Source organism: Rhea americana, unplaced genomic scaffold (genome assembly GCF_003343005.1).
Source record: "Rhea americana isolate MKP2758 unplaced genomic scaffold, rheAme1 scaffold_19, whole genome shotgun sequence".
NCBI classification, from domain to species: Eukaryota; Metazoa; Chordata; class Aves; order Rheiformes; family Rheidae; genus Rhea; species Rhea americana.
In genome coordinates, this window is record NW_028186038.1 from 4,078,168 (window position 1) to 4,101,389 (window position 23,222).

Below are 23,222 nucleotides of genomic sequence, written 5' to 3' on the forward strand. Positions count from 1 at the left end.
TTGCTGCTGCTGTACAAAGGTATTTGGTGTAATCTTTAGTGTTGGATAAGAAGCATCCTGTGGAAGCAAAGTTTAGTAATAATCCAATCACACTGCAAAACTGGGTTGCAAGTCAGTATACTTTTATAAGAATAAGTATTAATCGTGTAGATAAATAATACAAGGTCTGTCTACTGGCCATGTTGTGTTAAAACACAACATGTTTTAGAAAATTAATCTTTTTAATGCATGTGAATGTTAATACTTAACCACTGGGCAATTGCTGCTTTGTAATCAATCTGAAACATTTAAAAATCCAAATGAGAAGTCTTGATAGGGTCCATAGTTCCTGCAAGATCCAAGTGATGGGGAACATTTAGATTATTGTCACTGAGATTATATAGATAGATATATCTATATGTATGTATGGGCTGAATTTTGAATTGAGTTGATGTATTGATTCCATTAATATTGTTGGGTAAATTGAACTTTAGTTTTCTTCATTCAAATTGGACTTTGAACTATATAAGCATGTTTGAAACAATCTTTAATTTAGCTATTGATTTGAAAATGACCATCTCAGTAGTAACAAGGAGCATCTCTGTGTGCACACTTTGTGCCTACCAGCCACACACATACTGTCTTCATCTGTTTGCGAGAATGTGAGCAGGGGAAAAGACAAAAAGGCAGTCAGAGGCTGGGAATGTTATGCAAAGAAATACCTTGGCAAAAGATAACAAAATGCCTTTGATATCCTGGTCCTATACAGATCCTCTGGTAGGAGAACACAGTGTGCTACATGTTTTCACTGAAAGCTGTCTCCTGTGTTCTTAATGATTCCTCATTCTCTGGTATTCTCTAGTGAGAAACTTAATTTACAATTCTGCTTCTGGAGCAACATGAAGGAATAATAATACTGAACTCAATTTTCCCCTCTTGACACTTCAAATAAGGTATTTTAAACTTTGGGTGTAAATTAAAGAAATATAAGTTGATATTTTATTTGAAGTGTTTGAGACTATGGTAAGTAATATTTCTGAACTGCTTTTTATTAGTGGGCTTAGTTATGGTATTAAAATAGAACAAAACAGAAAATTGTTGTGCTGTAGAAGCTGAGAGCATTGCTCATAGTTGTAACAACTCTACTAAGCACTTACCTGAAATAGCCCCCAGCATTTGAATTGTTCTAAATTTAGACTATTAGAAATGTTGGGTGAACTGTGCATGTGAGTTTTCACCTGTGTCCTGTTTACAAAGATGCTAATGCCTTGGAAATAGCTGGTTCTGTGCACAATGTATTTTAGTAAGAAAGGAAGTAACTTGCGGGTGCTGTGGTTTTTTTCTTGCTGTGCAACAAATGAAAGAATTAAAAAAAAAACAGCCAGTGAAAGATCACTTCTTTCTACTCAGTAACCCAACTTTCTACTGCATAACTCCAAAGTACCTGCTATATAATAGATCATCTTGATATGTGGAATAATAGCAGATGTGCATTGTTACCTTGTGTGGGTTAATGTACAGCCTTCTTTCTGAAAGCTTTGTGTGTATGTGATCAAATCTGATTAAATTCATCTAGATCTCTTAATACAGAAACAAAGGTAGCATTCAGTTCTTAAAGCAGGAACAAAAGCTGTTGCAGATAATGGGAAACGGGGAGCTGGTAAGGTACTGCTATGAATAGAATAATTTCCCTAAAGCTGTGGTAACTGACCTGCTTCCTGAAATGCCCTAATGAAATGTAGCAAGAGTAAATAGAAGGTAGTAAGAAGGCTCACCTCATCAGCGTAAGTTTGTAACCTATAGTAGTCTGGAGCTTCAATGAACACTCAACAACATAATGAAAAGCTGTCTGGTTAATCTGATTTAGTTTTTCTGAATCAAGTGGGATTGGCTGTATCAGCTGACACCAGGAAGTGAGTCTAGGAGCTTCACTCTGAGAAGTTTCTGTAGCTTGAACTAAATTTCTCAAGTGTTTTAACAAATCCTTGTTTTCTGATGGTTGAATGAGATGTTGCCTGTTCTTATCAACAGAACTTTGTTTGAAAAGGACAACTTAGCATTGGTATTGATTGGTCAGCTTTCAGTTGACAGACACCTAGTTGATGGCCCACGCTTGAAAAACCTGAAAATCTTCTTTTTGCTTGCTGCATCTATTGAAGGTGGTATGTGCATTCCCTCTCTCCTTCCTTTCTGRAACTGCCTTGGATCTGTCATCAATTACATGATGAAAACTGGGGAAGAAAAATAATTTCAACAGTTTTTGTCTTACGTTGACTCCACTGACTTGAGACTAAAACCAGAATTGCCTGATGCCCTTGAATTGGCACAACTGAATCTTGAAATTTTCTTGATTTGAGACTTGGATCTTTTAACAAGTATACAGAACACTTAATTTCTGTTGCTAATAATAGCTGCCTCACTTAGCTCCTATTCATCTTTCTTTGTTCTCTCTATTTGCTCAGAGCATTATATTTAGCTGCATTATTTTTGTCATGTAAAAAAAACCACACTAAGCGTAAACTGTTGTGGAAGTGGATGTAATTTGAATATCAGATAATTTATAACATATTGGTAGTGTCTTAGAATTAATGCTTTAGACCACTCCCACCAACTTAGCCAAATGATAACCATGCTTTAGAAACTAAAACCTACAAAAATGCATTTCTTATACAGGGTCCTTGTTTTGACTTTCTGCTAGGTTCACTCATCCCTGACAGAGCTCCTTATTGGTCTTGTTTGAGTAAGGAATTTAGCAGTTTGTGGATTGCTATTAATGGAGCAAGTAATGATGTGGCAGTGGGGGCCATAGAGCTGTAAGGTAGTACCTCACCCATGCTGTGATGTAGAGCGAGCTGTGTTGTAACCAGTTGTCCTTCTAGGAAGGAGCATATATTCTGACAGGCAAAAATTTGGTTTCTCTACTCTTCTGCAGGGAGCTACATAGAGTGCAAGCTGTAGCCCTCACCCTTGCCATAACTGTCACTGAGGTTGGAAGTCTCCTCTGCTTTCAGTTAATCTGTTCTTCTAGTCAGGTACTCCAAGGGTACACCATCCTGCTGCTGAGGAGCTGCAGAGGAGGCAGTTGTGTGCACAGTGCTGCTGAAGCAGGTGCTCTACCTGCCGAGTAGCTACTTTAAAACACAAATATATACACCTTGTTTTCAATTATCACAAAGTTTTTGATGATTGTGAAGACTAGTTCTGGGAGCAGCAGTGCAATGGTATTTTGTGTGAAACTTCTCAAAAATGCTCTAAAAAAAATTTCCTGAAGTATAAAACTTGCACTATTGCACTATTAAGTAGAAAATTTGGCTATTGTGTTTCAGTTCTGTGACTCATCTCAGGAAATGTTAAGGCCCATAATAAATCCTACTGCAATAAATTGTTCTCAGTACACTTATTCTATGTGTAGGAATTTCCCTAGTCTTTGCTTGTAGGTAATCTTCTCTTGCTGATGGGGAGAAAAATGTATATGATCTGATTCAGTGAGGTACTTAAGCATCTGCTTTATACTTAAATCATATTAGGCATTCAGCTGAAARGAATGCAGCTTTGGTTACATCTGCAAGCTGCTCAGTCACAGCTTCATACAGTGGCCTAGAGGGTATTTGTGCTTAAACAAGAGAAACTGCAAAGAGGAGAATAATGTGGTTCTTTGCTGCACGTGAATATCAAATAAGTGACAGAAGATATGACTACTGTGGGCAGCAGATATGTGGCAAGTTTAATATTATTGCTTTTTTAACTGTAAACTGCATTCCTGCTAATTAGACACTAGTCTGGATTCTCTGCATATGTTGTTTGTCTCGATTAGCTGTAGTTGTGTGTTCTATGGGTAATGTGTTATTGTTTAAAATCAACAGCTCTATTTTAAGTAGTAACAGCTGCAAAGGAGGCCAGTTAACAGCAAAATGTAATGCCAAGCCTAGGCCCAACAGCTGGTTTGTCTGCCTTGAAGTGAGCTGCATAGGAGCCATGGCTACCTCTGGCTGAGTACCCCCCAAAATGCAAAAGCCAGTTTGCGTATAAAGATTAAACGTGTTTATTTGATTTCTCTAATGTTCTGAAAGCAGTGTTTGTTTAAATGCTAGTTCGCTTTTCCTGATGCTCAGATTAATTAGGAAACAAAAATATTTTTGAATAGCTCTCGAAGACTGTTGTTCTAAGCAAATTTTAGGGTGTTGCTTTCTAGGAATCTAAAAATGCCCTCCATAGCTTAAGCCATTTTGCAGTTAGTCCTAGTTTGAGTTGCTTTAAAGATGGATTGATAATACTTGTTAGTGCTACAAATATAAACTAACCAGTAAGTTAAACTTAAGGTGCTCTCTGCTCCTAATTCTGTAATGTTTTTGGCATTGACAGCTTTACTAGCAGCTTCCCTACTGGCTGTCCCTAATATGTATGTTGCTTGCAGTTAACAAACATGACCTTTAACTGTGTGTGTGTGTTTAGGCAAATGAATGTTTTGGATTTGCCTGACATTATGACTACTCTGTAGGTATTCAGCTTTACTAAATCATCTTAAATTAATTTCACTTGCGTATGACAGTCTTTGCCTAGGTAGCCTGTGGATTCTGAAGGCTAGGTGTTAAGTAAAATATTGTCTGAGATGCTGAGAAATGAGATGAATATCTTAACTTGGCATCAGTGTAGTGCAGTGGGCATTTAATGCTCTTTCTGGATATTCACTTCAGTTATCAAGATCACTTTCTTACTTTTTAGTTCATACTCCCACTCTCTTCAGTTTGGAATTAAACATTTAAAAATAGTTATTGGTAAATATTAACTACTGGTAAAAACAGAAGAGTTTAGATCATCATCTCGTATGACTGCTGCCTACTAGACTTGCCTACTTCATTCTGCTGCTGTGGGCATTCAATTAGGAAATGAGCTCCAGAGTACTACTTGTCCCAGCTACAAGCGAAACAGGGAATCTGTACGCAAACTCTGTGTACATCAGTAAACTGAAACAAAGAAGCTAATGGATGTACCCAAGGTAAGACGCCAGTGTGACTTAGGGGCTGGGTAATTCCTAGCTCCTAGATCTGAAGTTAAATCAACTATGAAGTCGATGGAGTGGAAGTGGTTGTCTGATACCCAGTGTTGTCCCCCAGAGGTGGGTGGTTGTAGCAGGCCACTTGCCTTGCTGGGAGCACGGCAACATGTAGCTGTGCTGCTGGGGATGCAGAAACAAGCCGGGGGGCACGCCACAGGCCACRGCAGGAGAGCATGCCTAGGGTCAGCAGTGCTGGAGAAACACGGGAGGAAGCAAAGACCCTTGGATTCCTAGTATCTCTTTAACACGGTAGCGATTGCTAATGGTACTAAAATAATTGTCAGTTGTTAGTTGCACTGAGTCTGCCTATGCTTCTGTAGTGAGACTGTCAGCATAATGAAGGGCCTGTGTTATTTCATACCTGGTGTTAATTATAGCAACATAATTGGTCAGTACAAAAAACGAACTGAGAAGCGTTTCATATGCTTGGCCGTCTTGAGTCAATGTTGTTGGAGGTACAGAGCCCCCGGCAGCTGCTCACCCCTTGGTTACTTGGGCTGTTTGGCATGCGTGAAATCAGGCTTCCTGTTACACCTCTGAAAATGTGGGTGTTCAACAGTGTCTCTGAAAATGTTACCAYGAGACTTCCTCTGGAAATCCTGCAGAAGAGCAGAGTGTGGTATTTCAGTGGAAGTGACCCTAGAATTTCTTGAGTACTTTTACAAAATTTCCTTTAAATCCTTTTAACTGTGATTCCAGTTAGTGGCCTTGGAACAAACTCAGACTCTGACTTTCAACTTTGAAATTGGAGATCAAATGCTTGTTTTCCAGGTGTGTTCAAAGAATGCAAGAATGATGATCAAGTGCAAAAACTGAATTCTTTCAATGCAGTTGTGATAGAGTATTGGAATACTGTGCAACTTTTCTGAAGGTATCAGAAATAATGTTATGATCTGAGACTACCTTTGTCAAGTAAATTAATCTGAGAAAATCAGGGGAAATATGTTTGAATATGCTAAGCTCCTTCTCCAGTGGTGTGTTTAGCCATAGATATGCCTAGTAGAGTAGGTTTACTTTCCTCAGGAGCTAAAGGAGCTTCATTAAGGAGAAGTGATATTGTTATGCAGAAATGCCTGAATTCTTGTTTTACTTAAGCTCGGTGTGTTTTGCTCTGTAGAATAATACTTGATTAAAATTTAAAATTAACTTCCTGCCCCTTGTGGCTAAATCACTTGAATAAGAAAAACCCACTCTTCCCCATTTAAAAAAAARTTGATCCAAACTACACCTGCATTCTTGGTGTAGATGAACAGTATGCCATTTCTCTCCCAGAATGCATATCTGAAGCATAAATATAACATAATGTGCAATTTTCCTGGGTGGCATAAGAGGTTGTCATCCTCTTACTATGGAGTGTTTTTAGAACAGTTACACATGGAATATGGAGAACTTGCAGAAAATGGGATGTTTCTCATTGTTATGCTTTAGACAACTGATTTAGAGCATGGTTGTGCTAGAAATCTTTTGCAATATTTCTTAAGCTTGTGTGTCAGACTTCTAGCAAATAAAGAAATGAGCAACTTGCCTGTAAAATTTTTCTTTTGGAGTAGTATGCTGCCATTCTAACAGGTGCAGAARCAAAGACGTGTATGATGAAATTCTGCTGTAATTATTTAACAGTGCAAAGATTCATTTCAAATTAGCATTTATAGAATTTGAGATTTAACTGGCTAGCTTCCAAAATAATGTTTAAAATTACGCAGTAGGTCACTTATCAGAGATAAGTCTTCCTTAATGGAAGAAGCAGCCCCGATACGGAGATGTCATTTCTGTAACATACAGGATAATGAGAAGGGACATGTTTTTCCTGTTCTCTGATCAATATTGCTCTTATACATGGAATAAATAAAACATTCCAAAAATGAAACACCACAATTACATGAGGGATTTTTTTTCCCATTTGGTGAATGAAGAATTGAGAAAAGGCACTTTAGTGTAGCTTGCATAGTTTGCTTATGGTCACTGCTATAGCAAGAAAAGATCTAAAGCAGAGTTATGTCTGCAAGTAAATAGCCTATATACAAAACAGTAAAAACTGTAGAGCCAAAAACCAGGAAACTGACTGGGTACTTCGTGGGGTATATAAATAGTTCATGTGATTGAAGTAGTTTATGTAAGGAAAAATAATTATAATAAGGGTTCTGCTTATTTTTACAACTTGAATGTCTGCCATACAGCAGTTTCTAAATAAACTGTAATGGTTTTACTGTAGGTTAAAAATGCTTTTGTTTCACATACTTTCTGGTCATCAGTAATAACAATTTACAGTTGAAAAGGCTAGTACTTGTGTTTTCTACAGTCTATATATTTCTTCTAGACTAGCAACTTATTTTGTTGTCACAGCATTTCTGCCAATACGGAAGTCACAGCAGTGCTGTGAAATAGAAATAAGTAACAGAACACCTACTTTCAGCAAGAGTTCTCAAAAATAACTTCTTGTAAGAAAAAGATTGTGTCCTAAATGACTTTTGGATTTGTGCACATGAATAACCAAAATAAATGTGAACTTGCAAAACTGAGGAATATTACAGTATACTTCTAGTTCCCTTTTTTGAAAAGAAAAAAGGATATATATGAATTGTTTCTGGTTTTAAAGGCACTAATCATACCTCTTACAACTAGTATGCTTTTTGTATGCAGTATAACACTCTGATAGCAAGAGAATATGTTAATTCTGAGCAGATGTGTGCTATAGCATATTGTGTATATGATTCTCCCATAATGAGGTACCTGTGAAAGTGATATCAGGAGTTGTAGACTTAAATACTAAGCTTATTTTTGGTAAGTTTGTTACTACTATTAAATAGGGTTTATATAGTATTGCATATAAAGCAGTCTGCCACAGAAGTGTGGAACTGTACTTTCTTTGTCACATTAGGAAGCTTTGGCTCTCTTGTGCACTTTGAGGCACAAAATGGACAGAATTTTCTCTGGTCCAATGACCTTGGAGCTGGTCATTGACAGCTCCAAGAGATAGAAGAATGTCCAGAGTGAACGTTGTTTTTTTTTTTTTTTTTTTTTTTTTTGGCAGTGCTATATAAATGACCATTTTCCATTGTGTTAAAGTATCTGCTTCCTGGTTTTTGAAAGATTCTGAGCTAGCGTTCTTTAGAGCTGCGATATCCTTCTGTGAAGAAGCTATTTTAGGACAGTTTGAGATGTTCATGGTAGCGAGCTTCCACATTTTGACTTGTGGTAATTGTATTACAAAACCTGTTAAAGTAGATGCCTAACTCTTGTCAGCAAATGCTTTTTCTGGAACTCACTGAACTATCCATGACAAATAATACTGTGGAATAAAGGCTTTCAGGCCAAATCAAAAGATGTATGGAAAAGAGTAGGACTACTTTAGGGATTTTAATCCCCCCTCCAAAACCTGACCCCTTACTCCTCAAAGAAACTTCAATCAAGCTCATCTTGTTCTTGTATAAAATACTGAATATTCTGACCTTGGGCAGCATGATTTCATCTAAGCTAATCCTACAATATTCCAAAGCACTTCGGATTTTTCATTTAGTCTTCCAAACAAGAATTAAGAATCAGTTAAGTGTAGCTGGCACTACTGGAAGCTCACTTTATAGATGCATGCGTGTGATGTCTCATGTTTGCAATTCTGGTTTGTGGACTTACCCAGTAACTGGGGTAGCCACGTGTTTGAGATTGTCTTTGCTGAAGAACCAAATGATGGTTTTTGTTCTTACTCCCAACATTGTGAATACCATGTGTAGAAAGTTTAAATGTTTGGTGTGGAACGCACTGCAGTAGCACCTAAGTGAAACATTCAGAGCTGAAAGATAGGTGTTGAAAGTATTTCCCTTACTGACAGATTTTTTTTTTTTTTTTGCTAGTACCTTTGCTAATGCCGTCTCTTATCTCATGCTACAGTTTGAGTAAATTTCCTCCTACTGAGCTGTCTTCAAGCTTTCTATTTATTGGAGATATATCTATAGAAATGCCCTTCTGGATTATCTCCAGAAGTGTCTATCTTTTTTTGATGTGTCTCAGAAGCATCTTAGCTAGAAAAAGCACGACTATCTATCTGTCAGTGATGTCTGTGCAAATTGTGGTGGGTGTGAAGTTGGACAGAGCTTGTACTGGACCTGTCTAAACCTCCTTTACAGTAAGCTTAAGAGAGTGTGTGTATACATTCAAGCTCAGTCAGATATTAGACTAAAATAGAATGTATGGCTTCTTATTTAGGAGTTAGAGATCAGGAAGATGGGGGGGATGGGGAGGGGAACCAAAACCCTTAACCAGTTACACACACAGCCCTTGCTGTCCTAGCTTGCCTATGGACTTTTAGTTACAGTGACATCCAGTCTTCTCTGTTTTTAAGATGTTCTTTTTTTGTGGCCTCTGAGGCCTGGCTTTCATCTAAGCAGTGGCAGGGTCTTTTTTGATTCTTGTTTTTAATATGGTGACTGATCACTAACTAGTAGATAAATATGAGATAGCTAGTGGGTCATATCTCTCTTCTCAGGCTATATATATTCATTTGTTCATATTCCTGCTTTCATGAATGTTGATAAGATTTTTTTGTGTAGGCTACAAAAATTCTTAAAACACTACAAAATTATGATCAACCCTTAAGACAATATCTTGCATCTTTCTTCAAATCAATTCTACAGTATTACATGACAAATGATGAGTAATACAACTGTCTTACTGCTTTCTCTTCAGGGTGAAAGCAATTAAGAGCTATTAAATGTTAAGATTTAACATGACATTGGTATATGTTGAGATTCATTTATGCACACTTTATTGAAGGCAGAAATGATCAGCAAACATCAATGTAATGAACTGTACTAACCTTGACATGCTTGACTGATGAAATTATGCCTTGTCACTAGTGGTATGTGTTAATTTCAGTGAGTTATTTGCCTATGAATAATCTTATAAAAGATCTGAAAGCAGTACCACGTAGTCATCTTTTCATGTATATTTTATATTCTTAGATATTTTGTGTAACTCTGAATTAACTTACTGGAAACAAACAAAAAGGCTCCTAGTGTCTTACAAGAAGGAAGTTTAAATGTCAAGAATGAAATCATCAGACTTAATCCCATAGGCATATATTATCACAAGACTTTCATTAAAAAAAAAAAAAAAAAAAGGCAGACCTGAATCTGCACCTTGGGTAGAAGTGCCAAAAAGCATACATCATGTCTTCTATCTTCTTACAGCATCTACTGCATTCTTTCCTTTGTTTGCTGTAAATAAATGTTGCAAGTGTGGAGGCAGATGAAAAGATCACACCATAGATTTTTGACACACTAGATTTGGAATTCCTTTATAAGTGTTCTAAGCTTAAATTTTTTAATTAGGGAATGGAGTATATTTTTACTTGAGATTTTTGAAGTTGTTAAGACATACTTGAAAATTGGACAGTATCTTTTATATAAGCCTCTGTTTAAATATTGTCACCTATATTTTTGTACAACTCTGAAGTGCTTTCAATAAACCTAACCTTGACTTGACAGCCACTTTCTTAATGTTCAGTCCATTTTAATAACTCAGTTCTAGTGAATTCTTGCTCGTTTCTCCAGTTGCATTTCTACCACTGGTTAAGTAGCGTAGCAGCAGCCACTAGGCAGTAAATCTACCGTGAATGAAAGGTGCAGACTCGGACTTTTTTCCCTCCCCCCCTAATGGGAAAGAAAGTTTTAACATTTGCTGAGGTGCTCAGTGAAAGCAGCAGTAAGCAAAAGAACAAGGCTTCTTTTTTAGATTCTCCCCAATGAGTATATGACCAAATAAAACTAAAAGCGAAGTATTAACAAAGATTTGAAATTGTCGTTGTTGGTACCCCATGTTTTAAGGGGGAACTGCTGCTTTTGTAGTCTTCCACAAGCTATAGAGAATGAGAGAAGACACATCTTTCTTACACTTTGCACTTCTAATGCATCTGTCCTGGTGAAATCACTTGCTGTCCTAGGCTGGATTTAAACCTGCAGTGTTTTCTGTAGAAAGGAAAACAATCTGTAGTTAATGCTAGTCTGTGGGAAGCAAAACATTTCAACTCTGCTATTGAAGATAATAGATAAAGTATCACGTATAGTGAGATCGGGGGAGTGGAGTTTGGGTCAGGATTTGTACTTTTAATATAGTTAAACTTACTCCTAAGCTTAGTTACATTTTCTAAATAGAACTAATAATGTTCATGTTGAAGCTTATAACATGAGCTCTTCTCTGTTTCTTGGACTTTCTACCACAGAGAAATTAAGTAGTGGTAAGAACCTTGTTTGCTGTCTGAACCTTTTCAGTCTGCTGAAGTATGAGAATACTAATTGAAGTAGGAACTCTTCCATCTTTCCAGAAGAGGGGAGAACAAAATTCACTGTAGCCTCTCAATATTAAGAGTATGAAATATATCTTATGTTGTAGTTACAGAAAAGCAAATACTAATGATAGGTAGTATGCATTTTACGGTACTGAAATGAGGTTTTCTGTAGGAATTTACTTCAGTCTTAAGTTAGGAATTATTGCTTCTCTGGTCAGTTACTTAACCATTTCCCTTAAGTTCTAGGGTTTGAAACGTTTCTTTTGTGCCTGTCTTCTGGGCTTTGAGAATGGATAGTATGTTATGGCTTGTGCTGTACTCATGTGGCATTCTGGCAGCTTGTGCCATGTGTTGTGATGCGATTATATAGTAATGGTACAAAAATTTTAAAATGCCTTTTAACAGCTTATAGTTTTAAAATTTTAATTTATTTCAATTGACTAATGGTGACCTATTGCTGTAGACAAGCGGGGGAAAATTAGCATTTCTTGCTATAGTGTTGTAGCTCAGCTGAATATAAAATATTATTTTATAGAACAAACATATGGATTACTTCATGTAATGTATTAACAAAGTAGTATTCTAAGCTTCCTTAATGAATTTCACCTAAGGGATGAACATCTAAAGCTTAATGCTTGAGCAATATTTAGAGCAATAGAATTCAAAAGAAGGTTCTGTTCATTCTACTCATTCTGTGGACTTATCTTGGAGAATTTGGAGACTGAGTGATTTTGGTGACAACAGCACAAATGTGACATTTAGTAGTTAAATTGCACTCATGTCTTGGGCAAGCTTAACAGTGAATTTGCAAGTACGCTGTATATTAACTATGCAGTTCACCCTGAGGCTATTGAACCAATATTTTTAGTCGGATAAAAGTACCATAGGACTAAGGGGAGAAAAAAAAATCGATGTAACTTAATAGTCAAATGAATGCAATGCATAGATCACTCAGTCCTGTGAAGTTTGGTGCAAATGCCTGGAACAAAAATAGCCCAGTGACAAATGGTATAGATTTCATTCTTCTCAGGCAGGGTGACTTGACTACTCACTCACAGCTGCAGCCCAGCTCCTTATACAGAGGAGTAGCTGCACAGCAAAATGAATGTTAGAGTAAAGATACCTCTCTCCATGTTGCCTTTGTGGGGAGCATGCTTGCCCAAAGCTGCAACATTCCTTTGGTCATTATCCACAATAATTGCACTCTAGGAGGAGAGATGAGTTTGGACTTGTGCAGGTAGTAGTAGTCCATCACAATTTCATAAACTAAAGAGACTAGTCAAACAATGACAGATGAATTACTGTAAAACAAGAAGGAATCTTAAATTTCAATATGTATGTTTAATCTTTGAACTTAGCTATTTCAGTATGAGTGGAATGTTACTGTTTTAATAGTGTTGAGAGCTGCATAAAAATGGACTCTCGACAGATGGGCATCTGAAAGGATGCTTCTTCCCCCAGTTCTGCAGCTATTGCATAAACTGGAGGGCTGGTTAGCAAATTTGAAGGTATTGTGTTTCTTACACATTTTCAGTGTGATCGCCTAGAGGGCAAAGTAGTTAAGTAATTCGTATATCGAGTGTCAGACAAATATTGTCATCATTTTTATTAGTTTGTGCCAGTGCTACTTATTGGGCATTATTTAAATTTTGATAGTAGCTTCAGCATTGCTAAAAATACATTAATCTGTTTATAAAGGGTTTTTTTTTGACAACAGCTAAATAAAAACACATTATCATATGTTGAGCAGAAGGCATAAGGCCAAATAATGCTGTCTTCAAAACTGGCAAAAACTTGCTGTTTATGTTGCTTTACACCTGTTCTCTGCCCTTCCACCCCCATGTTTTCCCTTGTATACCTTCGTCCTATCAGTAATCTCCTATCTAAATATAGTATATTAGTTTGCTGAGTAAACACCAGCAGGCAGCATTGTGTAAATAGTGCATGTTGCAGAGGAAAAGACTAAAAAGTGGCAGCAAAAGGTCTACAAAGACAATATTGAGGGCAGGAAGCAGAACAGCTGAGGCCTTAAGTGTGTGTCCTTGTCCATAAATCAGAGGAGCTAAGGCTGCGTATGCTGGAATGCAGACACGTTTGGGCTTTGTCACAGTAGGTTTCCAAAAGTTACCTAACAGTGCAGAGGTCCCCTGGCCTTTCCGGAGAGAGGGGAGGGGTAAGAGTCTCCATTATTGTTTCAATAAAATCAGCAAGGGCAAGAAGAGGAAAAAGAATGTATACAAAAGAAGTAAAAATATTACACAGGCTAGTAGCAGGCTGTGTACTTAACCTCTCAGTCATTCTATCTACTTACAATGTCAAGAGAAGAAAGGGGGGATGCAGGTCACAGCGTAGCAGGAGCCATGGGTTAGATTCTCTGATTCAAGTTCCGATTGCTTTAATGGGAGACCTGTATCAGTGTGAATCAGCCTGAGAACCTCATACCGAGCTAAGTACTTGGCATCCACCTATTCTTCAGAAGGCTTTCACTTTTGTGGGGTAAATATTTTTTTTAGCAGGCAAATCTAACCTGAGAAATATGGTGCTGTGAATGGGCTCTTGCTGCAGGTGAATGACAACATCTGCTTTCACTGAAGGAGCATGCTTATGRTGTCACCTGCTCGCAAGGAGAGGTCTGCATCTCCAGGACATCTTTTTACATCTGTTTTTAAAAATCATGTATGTAATCAAAAATCAGGATTGAAATATACTTCTGTGAACAGTGACACACAATACGATGTAGGGCTGTGGGGTTTTGGGTGTATGCTCAAGTCAAACAATAAACACTTGCCTAGGAACACCAACAGCAAGAGAAAGATAAGTTAGAGCATAGCATGGTTGGAATGTGTTTTTAATGCAAGAAAGCTATTTTTTTTTAATGCCACAGCTTTATGAATTTCTAGTTAAAAATGTTAGCCATAGGGGAACGGACTTCAAAAACTGGACACTGCCATTATAATATGAATTTTGCTGAATGGCAGGGAGGACTGGAAAGGGGTGCTTTGGGAGTTAGTTGTGTGGGCTGCTTTGTGAACGGAGGGGGAAGTGGTTGTGTGGTTTTCCTAATGCTCACAGCTTTATATATCTAAAGATTCGTTAGCAGTGTCTAGGTTAGCATGTGATGTTGGTGTGCTTGGTCCTAAAGAAAATGTAGTGTGCTGTTGGCAAGAGGCAATGGAAAATATCAAACAGAARTGAGAGAAGATGGGAAGGCTGATAATACAGGGATCTCTGGGGGAGCTGTTTGAGTAATGCTTATGGAAGATAAAGAAGGTATTTAAAGTAATGCTTCTAAAAGCTGTATGGATTAGTTAAAATGCTCCCTGAATGTTGTAACCATACAACATGCTTGCTTTTTTGAAGGAGTAATTTTACACCAAAACAAAGAACCGCACGTTTTTCAGAAGGTGATAATTAGGCTGTGGTTCTGCATCCCATGTCAAAATCCCTTCAAGTAATTTTAACCTTAAGATTAGATGATAATTGATACGGGCATTTTATTTCAGGGATGGCTCATTCAATAATAACTGGTGGTTTTAGGACAGATGGAGTCTAATAGCAAGAAAACCATTAGCTCTAAGTATAGCAATTATAATTGAAACTGAGACCTCCAGGCATCTAAAAAGAACCCAAGAATCCTGACTGTGAGAGTTTTCTTATAGTATGACATACTTTAATTTCCGCATGCAAAGACTTAATAGTAAGGAATTACACTGCTGCTTCTAAGATTTGACTGAATAGACTAGATAATCGTTAACAAATTAAAGACTTGAGTTCCATCCTTGCTAATGCTTTTTGTCTAATGATTTGTAGTACTACAGTATATACTTGTCTTTCATATCTTTTTAGGTTTTCTGATTTAGTCTTAATCTGAGAAAAGGCTTATATCAATGGCAACAAAAACTGAGCTTTCAAATGGCACACCCTTGTCCACTGAAATCAGGTTATCTTCAGTGGCAGAATAACAGGCATAGAAGCCAGTGCAGAATAATATGTAATGTCAAGATTTAAATATCTATCAAAAATGATCTGGGAAGTGTCAACACTGGAGTGCCAGCATGTCTCTCCCAAATGCCAGCTGTAGCTAGACCACTGGGAGCAGGTTTTGTCTCCAGCTGTTTCAGTACTGATACTTTGTATCAGTGTAATCCAAGATATTATTAGTTTATGCTATGACATTAATTCATGGGTTTAAGTATCTTACTATTTTAAAACTTTATTTTTACATCTGAGTGAAATATAGCTTGAAAGCACCACTTTTTTGACTTTACCATTTTAATGATAAGTTACAAAGACTTTTAAGATCCTGCATGGGAGATTTAATGTGCAGAGTTCTGCTTTGAAATAGGATTTAAGTCCATCTTAAATTGCAAGTTCTATTCGTAAACTAGTATGTYTTAACATCTTCTGATAGCTTAAATTGTATAGGGAAGTTTCAGATAGTGGATTCTGATTTTTTTTTTTTTTTAAGTTATTGTTGGATCAATGACTGAATGAATTTTTGGGATGAAAGGCTGACATCTGTGACCCCCAAAGCTTATTTGTTTTGCCTCCTTATGGAATAAACACTGAGATCTTGTGTTATTTAAGACAAGCATATAGATGTGCTGGCATCCAAAGCCTGAGGATTAAAGACATAAATGCCATGGGAATAAAATGGTTCATTCTTATTGAAAGCTTCTTGGTTGCTCACTCTTTCTCTAAACAATTCAAGTGTGTACCTAAAATACATTTTGACAACTGTATGTAGAGAATTTTATTAAGGAGACTCCTGCTGCAGGGAAAAAAGTGGAATTAGCTCACTTACATAATAGTTAATGATGTAACAAGAATCAGCTGTCTTTCAGCTACATTTGAAGCAGGTACAGCATTTCAATCTTAATATCAATTGGTTTTTTTGTTAGCCATTCTAAATTACGAACAGTTGAAGATTAAGCAAAAACAGGTAAAATGGTCCTGGTGGATCATATACCCAAAATATTTTATCGGTTATTTTAAGATTCAATTACTTATTGTTCTGACACTGACTTTAAGAGCACCTCCTGCTCAAAGTAAAATACTTGCTATCCTTCGATATGGCTGTTTGACAATATTCTTTCTTGGATCATAAATTGGCTTCACTACAGGCTCCAGTTGCTTGATCTTSTGAGAGGGATAGCAGTGCTGGACTTGATGTGATTAAGTGGAAACTCAAGAGCCTTTTCAGCACAGTGCTGGATTATTCTAGAGGCATAAGTTTTACTAAACCCTAACTGYTACCTGCTGCAGAGAAGGATAATGCAAAAAATAAAGCTTTTCTTGTGTTCTGCTTGGCTATATTTTGGAAAGGTGAAGTATTCAGTGGATCATTTTCTGTTCCACTCTGTAGTATATGTAAACAGACTGCAGTCTGGATGAGTCTGTCTAGAGGACTAAAACTATCTAGAAATGCTGAAGATCTTATGACATACACCCAGCTGCTTTGAGGGGAACATGAGATTGCCTTTTAACTTTTCCCTTTTATTTGATTGCGTTCTCTTCCTGGGATCGGCAGCAAACACTTTGGTATAAGAAAAGTTAAAAACGTTTTCCAGTTATTTCATGGTTAGTCCACTGCTCGATCAGTCTGCTGCACGCAACTTCATTAAAGTACATCCAGAAATGGCATCTCCCTTCCCTCCCCACTACTGATGTGAGCAGTTGTGCAAAGGGTAGCAGTACTTCTCGGGTTAGCTAGAAGTGCTGTGAGATAGTCACAGCTGTACACTGAGCAACTTTCTTATATATGCATTTAACTTTTTTTTAAAAATAGATATTGAAAGCTCTTCCAGGTGGTGGGATGATGTAGCATCTGCCTGATCTGGCTATTTATTTCCATGCTGGAGGAAGAACTGTTTCTGTGCCTCTTGCTGAGCAAGCAGATGGTGCTACTAACCTTGCTATAAAGCATGCAGTACAGACTGGAGGGGTTTGCTTTTTATGAAAACGTGGGGCTTTGTACCCCGTCTGTTGCATCAAACTATTTTCAGATGTTAGAGGAGAAGAGAATCTAGGTTGCTGTAAAACATGTCATAAGTGAGCAAGGTGATAGAGAGGATAAGCTCAGTCCGAATGCTGGCTAGCCTGAAGCTCAGCAGCATGTGCAGCAGAGAAGAATGGCTGGGCAACGAAATCAGTCCAATTTCTTCACGAACTTGTCGTCACAGATCCCTGAGAGTGAGTTTGGAAGAGGCGCTTCCTGGGCAGTATTGACTGCAGACACTCCAGAAATAGATATAAGAAGCTCTCTGAGGGGACCATATGCCAGTGGCTACACTTGTATGGCATTTGTCATGGATTATAAATTATCTATAGGAGATAAAACTCTTTACTTATCGGATGCTGTGGCTGTGATACCATATTAAAGCCCTGTCTGCTTGTGAGGTCTTACAGTGGTTTTAAATTCTGATTTTTGGCAGATTTTTTTGCCACAAAAGCAGAGTTTTGATGCATCCTGAATTGTCATCTTAGTTTTGCAAGTGGTTTACTACTCTCTAGCTAGTCTGTTTTTACAGAACACTACAGTAATTGTAATCCTTGTCCAGATAGACTATCTGCTAAGTTTGGAATTGTTGCTGGAGCAGTTACATACGTCGGTCTATATAATATGCCTCATTGGTTATGAACAGCATCATTTTGAAAATGGTTGAGCCAAAGACTTGTTAAAATCCTTTGAGCGAGGAAGAGTCCCTGGATGAGCTCTGCCTGTGAGTTGTGCTTTTTCTGGGCTTAAGGCCCTACTCTCATCTAAATCCACAAGAGACTTGAATGTGAATCTCTTACATTCCCAATTTGAGTGGCTTTTCTGTCTCTCACTTCTCTGAAAGACTTCAAAGTTGTCATGGTCCTGTAAGTTGCTTTCAATTTTTATGAACTGACAACTTCCCATCAAGAATGTTTTGTTGGAAATCACCAACTAACTCAGTAACTGGAAGCCAAGGTACTTTGTTAGTAACTTGCCTACTTGGTGCATTTACAGGAAGGTAATGCTGACTTATCCCTTGGATATGAACAGAGCAAAAGATAACATTAAGATACTTCTGTGGCTTAGTGGGCTGTCTTGTAAAATCTGCAGGCTTCAAAGATGTGGGCTGACAGATGGAGAGTGATGATAATACTTAAGAACTTAAAAATTATTCAAAACTTTAAGTCATCTTGTTCATTTCTTGTCTTGTGTAAGTCTTAAGCAGCAATGTGTTTTGCCTTTGCTTTTTGTTTGAAGGTTTGTTATGATAGTACCTGTTTGTCCCGTTCTCTGCTTGAAATGGAATTACGGTAAATAGTGCTATCAGCCAAGTCATTTCTGCCTCTGGCTATCCCAATCAAAAATAGGATTTGTTTGCTCTAGTTCCCCCTGAGTTCCCTGGATCAGGAAGAAGCCAGACTTCTGCTTCAGTGGGGCATGCAAGTTCGTATTAAGCTGTACTTCAAAAAGTGATGGAATATTAGAGCCAAGCAAGAGATGGTAGGAGAAATCTTTCCCAAAAGTTGCAGGTTATTCATTACTGATATATTTTTGGTTGTATCCATTGGTTATGTTCTGTTTAAACTAAAATACTGTAGCATGGAAGATATAATAGATATTATTCACCTCTTCCTTTAAGTTTGCAACGTAGTACAATATATGATCTGCAGTTTTTTTGCACGCTTGCACCCTTTTTTCAGCAGTGACTGTATCCTTGATTTTTTCCAGATGAAAAGAGCATAATCTAGAACCTATCACAGGCTTGCAGCCTAAGCAGAAATGCTAAATATTGATCACAAAAACTTAAAAAAATCCTAAAGAAAACCTAGTGTGTTCAAATTTAGGTTTTTCTTTCTTTTTTTTTTTTTGTCTTAAGTGTCAATGTACTGGGGTTTCTAATTGCGTTTCCAAAGAAGTCTTTGGACTGGGGTGGAGGCAAGGGGCTGGGTGCCTTTTTTTTTTTTGGCAGAGTGTTCATTCAGCCCTGCAAATAAATTACTTATTCCATGGGTAAAATAGAGACCATCTCTGAATAACTCTTTGGAGTTTGAGTAAATCTTAGCTGGAGGATGCACCCTTACTTGCAAAATCTAGCAAGTTTTGCATGATTAGCTATCTTGAAGACAGCTGCTGAGTTGCAAAGCGAGTAACTCTGGAGAGCAATTGATGACAACCTCTGTGCAGCTCAACACGTGATGAATAGCATGTTGTAAAGGCCTAGTCTTTACCTTGCCACTTTGACTTGCTTAAAAACACCTTTAATAAAGTACTGCTTTAGTTTTGGTGATAAGAATAGTGAGTTAGCRAAAATGTGCTCGAGGATGATCGGCTGCTGCTTCTGACAAGCCCAGAATGCTGTGAGCACTCCAAGGCACGCTGCCCGTTCAGGTAYGTGTGCTGCTGCCGGCTGTTGGTCCTAGTCGGGGGAGGAGCAGAGCACTAAGGAGTTAAAAATCCAGCTCAGCTATATTTGAAAACTTGATAGTACAAGCAATTACATACAATATTTTTTTTGTAGTTGTAAGATGTATGTTCTCCAAGAGAGAATTTGCTGAAAACTGAGTGTGGGAAGGTGTCAGTTTGAATATTTATTAATTTTTTTTATTACTCATGGTGAGGCATAGGTGAGTTCACTTCTCCCCTTCCCCTTTTGTTCAAGTAACTTTCAGGGATAAGGTAATCATTTAGAAAAAAATGCTTTAAAGTTGCTTTATGTCCTCTGGAACGCATGTGCGTGTTTAAAACCTTAAAAAAAGTTAGAGCGGCCGGACAGACAGGTTCCAAACGTGAGTGGAAACGCAAGAGACTCGTGAATTAATAGTGTCGGCACTGAGCCTGGTACTAGAGCTTAGCCCGTACTACTCTCACCTCTGTCCTGCTTCGTGACACGTCACCTTTTAACACATTCAGATGTATGGAGACGAGTTGTCAGACTGCGTGTGTCATTAAGGCAGGCTGTCAGGACAGAAATATAGATCCTTCTGAAATCTCTAAGGTCTTAGGCATATGCTTTTACACTGAAATGTTTTGAATAAAATAAAGTAACATATCATTAGCTATTCAGTATCAGATCCTGTCTTTTCTTCTAAATATTCATTTGAGAGTTCTTCTGTATGTGGATTTTTKGGGATTGTTTTTCTATTCCTTGTTGGTTTTTTAAAATCTTTTCAGTATGCAGTAAGGTAAATCTTGTGATAGCAATAAGGATTCATGGTAATACCAGTAATGCAAGTCGAATCTTACAAAGGTCAAGGTTGTTCTTTATAGTGTATTAGCATACAAAATGCTACAGTGTATTTATATAGTGATGAAAGATCCTGTTAACTGTGAATCGTCCTTAAATAAAGGATGGTGATGATTCTTCATCACTTCAAGTAAGATGACAACTGTAACAATTTTAGGAACTTTTTCAGAAAGGTAGTTATGCTCAGCAACAAATCTTGAGTTATCTCCTCTCCTGGATGTTCCAGATTCAGAGATTATGCAACACAAGTGCTCACTGCGTTTTGCTTCTAGGCAGAAGTTGATTGATCTTGCTCTGGACAGTAGAATTTGCCAGTACGTTGAATTCCCTTGTTCTGTTTCAAAGTGTTTTTGGGTACTATCTGTCAGTATCCTCAACCAGTATTCCTCTTTGTGGCCACTTTCTGCAGCCTGCGCTCAGTCCATTGAACTACAGCCTTCAAGATTCATAGTGCCGAAGTGTCCTATGTGACAAGGGACTTTCTAAGTTAATCGACTGTATTTTTTTTCTTCCTTTACTTTTAGACTGTGGTTCCAAAATACCTTTGAGCATGAAGAAAATCCAGGATAACGTTTGAACGTGTAATGGTGGGGAGGGGGAGGAGGGGAAGGACAAGGGGACAAAAGTCTTTAGCACCTGTTTCTGAGAGATTCTGAAAATTAGGTTTTTGTTTTCTGGCATGAGAGTTATGAAACTTCTGCTAGCCATAACTCTTTTCACTGCTGCCAATATGCTATGCAAATTGTTAGAGGAGATAAAGTCGTCCTAATTTTTTAAAAAAAAAGTCTTTCTATTCATGAACTAAAGAAGATACAAAATACTTAGCAYTGCATGTGTTAAGGCAATACCCTTGTCTTTAGTTTTAAAGGGGCAGCTTTGATCCTAGCTTATCACTACTTCAGTGCCAGTTTCCAAACATCGTTAGTTTGTGACAGAACATTCTGAAGTGACCTACACATTTTTTATTAATCTGAAATCTAGGTGTTTTTGTCATGTAAGCTCTTAATGACTGGCCTGAGTTATCAGCAGGACTTTTTCAGGCTCCTGAGACAGACCACTACTATTAATGCAGAGAGGGTAAGTGGTAAGGTGGAATCAGTTACCTTCTAGAAAGAAGAGGTGCTGCTAGAGAGGTGGCATAAGGCCAGCTGGGAAGTCTCACGACAGGAATCTAGGACCTTTGGTTGTAGAACAGATCCAACTTTCTGCTGTAGTTTGCCAGTACTAGCTTCCTCCTTTAGCTCCTGTCCATCTTTCCTAGTGTTTTAGTGTTTTCCGTATTGGTTCATCCTGCTACCTATTGATAACCAACTATGCATACACAGGATTTGTCTCCTGCYTTCTGCCATGCACAACTCCTCTAAGTAAAGAAATCAAAAAATTAAAGGATGTGTGCTAGTAAACTCAGTGCAGTTTCATATTTTTCACATGGATGATGAAGTCATTTACTAGACATCACAGTAGTCCATCTAGCAGTTTTTAAACTGGGCTTTTCACTGTAGTCTCTACCTATCATTATATAAAGATTTGGATATACATTTGATTTATGTGAAGTGCAAACACTTTAGCTTCAGTATGAAACTTCTAAAAATAGGAAAGTATTGTATATAACTTAGTTTGTAAAAGCAGGCAGATTTCTGAAGTTTTCTAGGCTAATATGGCCTGAGGCAGACAATAAGCATGGAAAACCTCAGCCAACCCCAAAATAGTTGGAGGTATTGTTTGTTGTTAGATGCCCCACTTGGCTCTGAATGAAATATTTGTTTGCATGTCTGGGCTATACCAAGATGCTGGCTGAAGCCCAAGAAGCAGCATAGCCACATTATCCCTGGTTCAGGAGATCTTCCATGGCAGACTGAGGTCTGTTCAGTGCTGCAGACTCACCCAGTAAAGCTTGGGAACATGTTTATAAGCCACAAAGTCCGCAAAAGGAAGTGGCAGACTTTTCAGTGCAAGGTGGTTTGAGGACTGATTTTAGTATGCATTTGTCATGCTCCTGAAGACATGGAAGTGATCACTAATAAGCTTCATCTGACTCTGATGTGGAACTGGATGAGGATGTTGAAATAAATGTATTTGCAATAATCTGGAGTAATTTATTCTTATCTCTCACTGATTATTAAGGAATTCTAGTAGTATATTATGCCCTGCTGTACTAATATACACAAAGTTAAGATGTGGTAGCTGATTTGTGCAGGCACCATCATGGCTCTGCAGTAGACAAAGATCAATGTCAAAAGATAGATGTTTAATGCGCTTTACAAGTTCTTACGGAATCATCTTTGAGCCCCTATGAAGGGGTTGACATAGAAAATGTTTTTTAGAGGTTTGGTTGTTCTGGAAACTCCTGCTTTGATTTATATATTTGATTGCTTTTTCTCAGCTTTACCTTGCAGAGCTGATGTATTTAAGTTCTTAATTAGCACTGAGGCTGCATTGACTTGGAGTGGGGAAGGAACAAAATTGGGCAAATGATTGCATATATTTGTTACGRATTTTGTTTACTTGTGAAATGCTATAAGTACTACATTTGTTCCTCTTCAGAGGAGGAAACTGTTGGTATATATGATATCAAATCCTATTTCCTCATTTTAAAAAAAACAAAATGAGGGGAAGTTTTTTGTTTCAGTTTTTCATTGATAAAATTATTTAACTTTGAGAAAAATGACCTTTAAGAGCTATA

At 37.7% G+C, this 23,222-nt stretch overlaps 1 protein-coding gene across 6 annotated transcripts in view; it reads left to right on the forward strand.

The window, feature by feature from the left end:
* The window catches only part of IQSEC1 (IQ motif and Sec7 domain ArfGEF 1), a 329,122-nt gene that overhangs the window by 32,694 nt on the left and 273,206 nt on the right, over positions 1–23,222 (forward strand). The gene's annotated exons all lie outside the window — the stretch shown is intronic.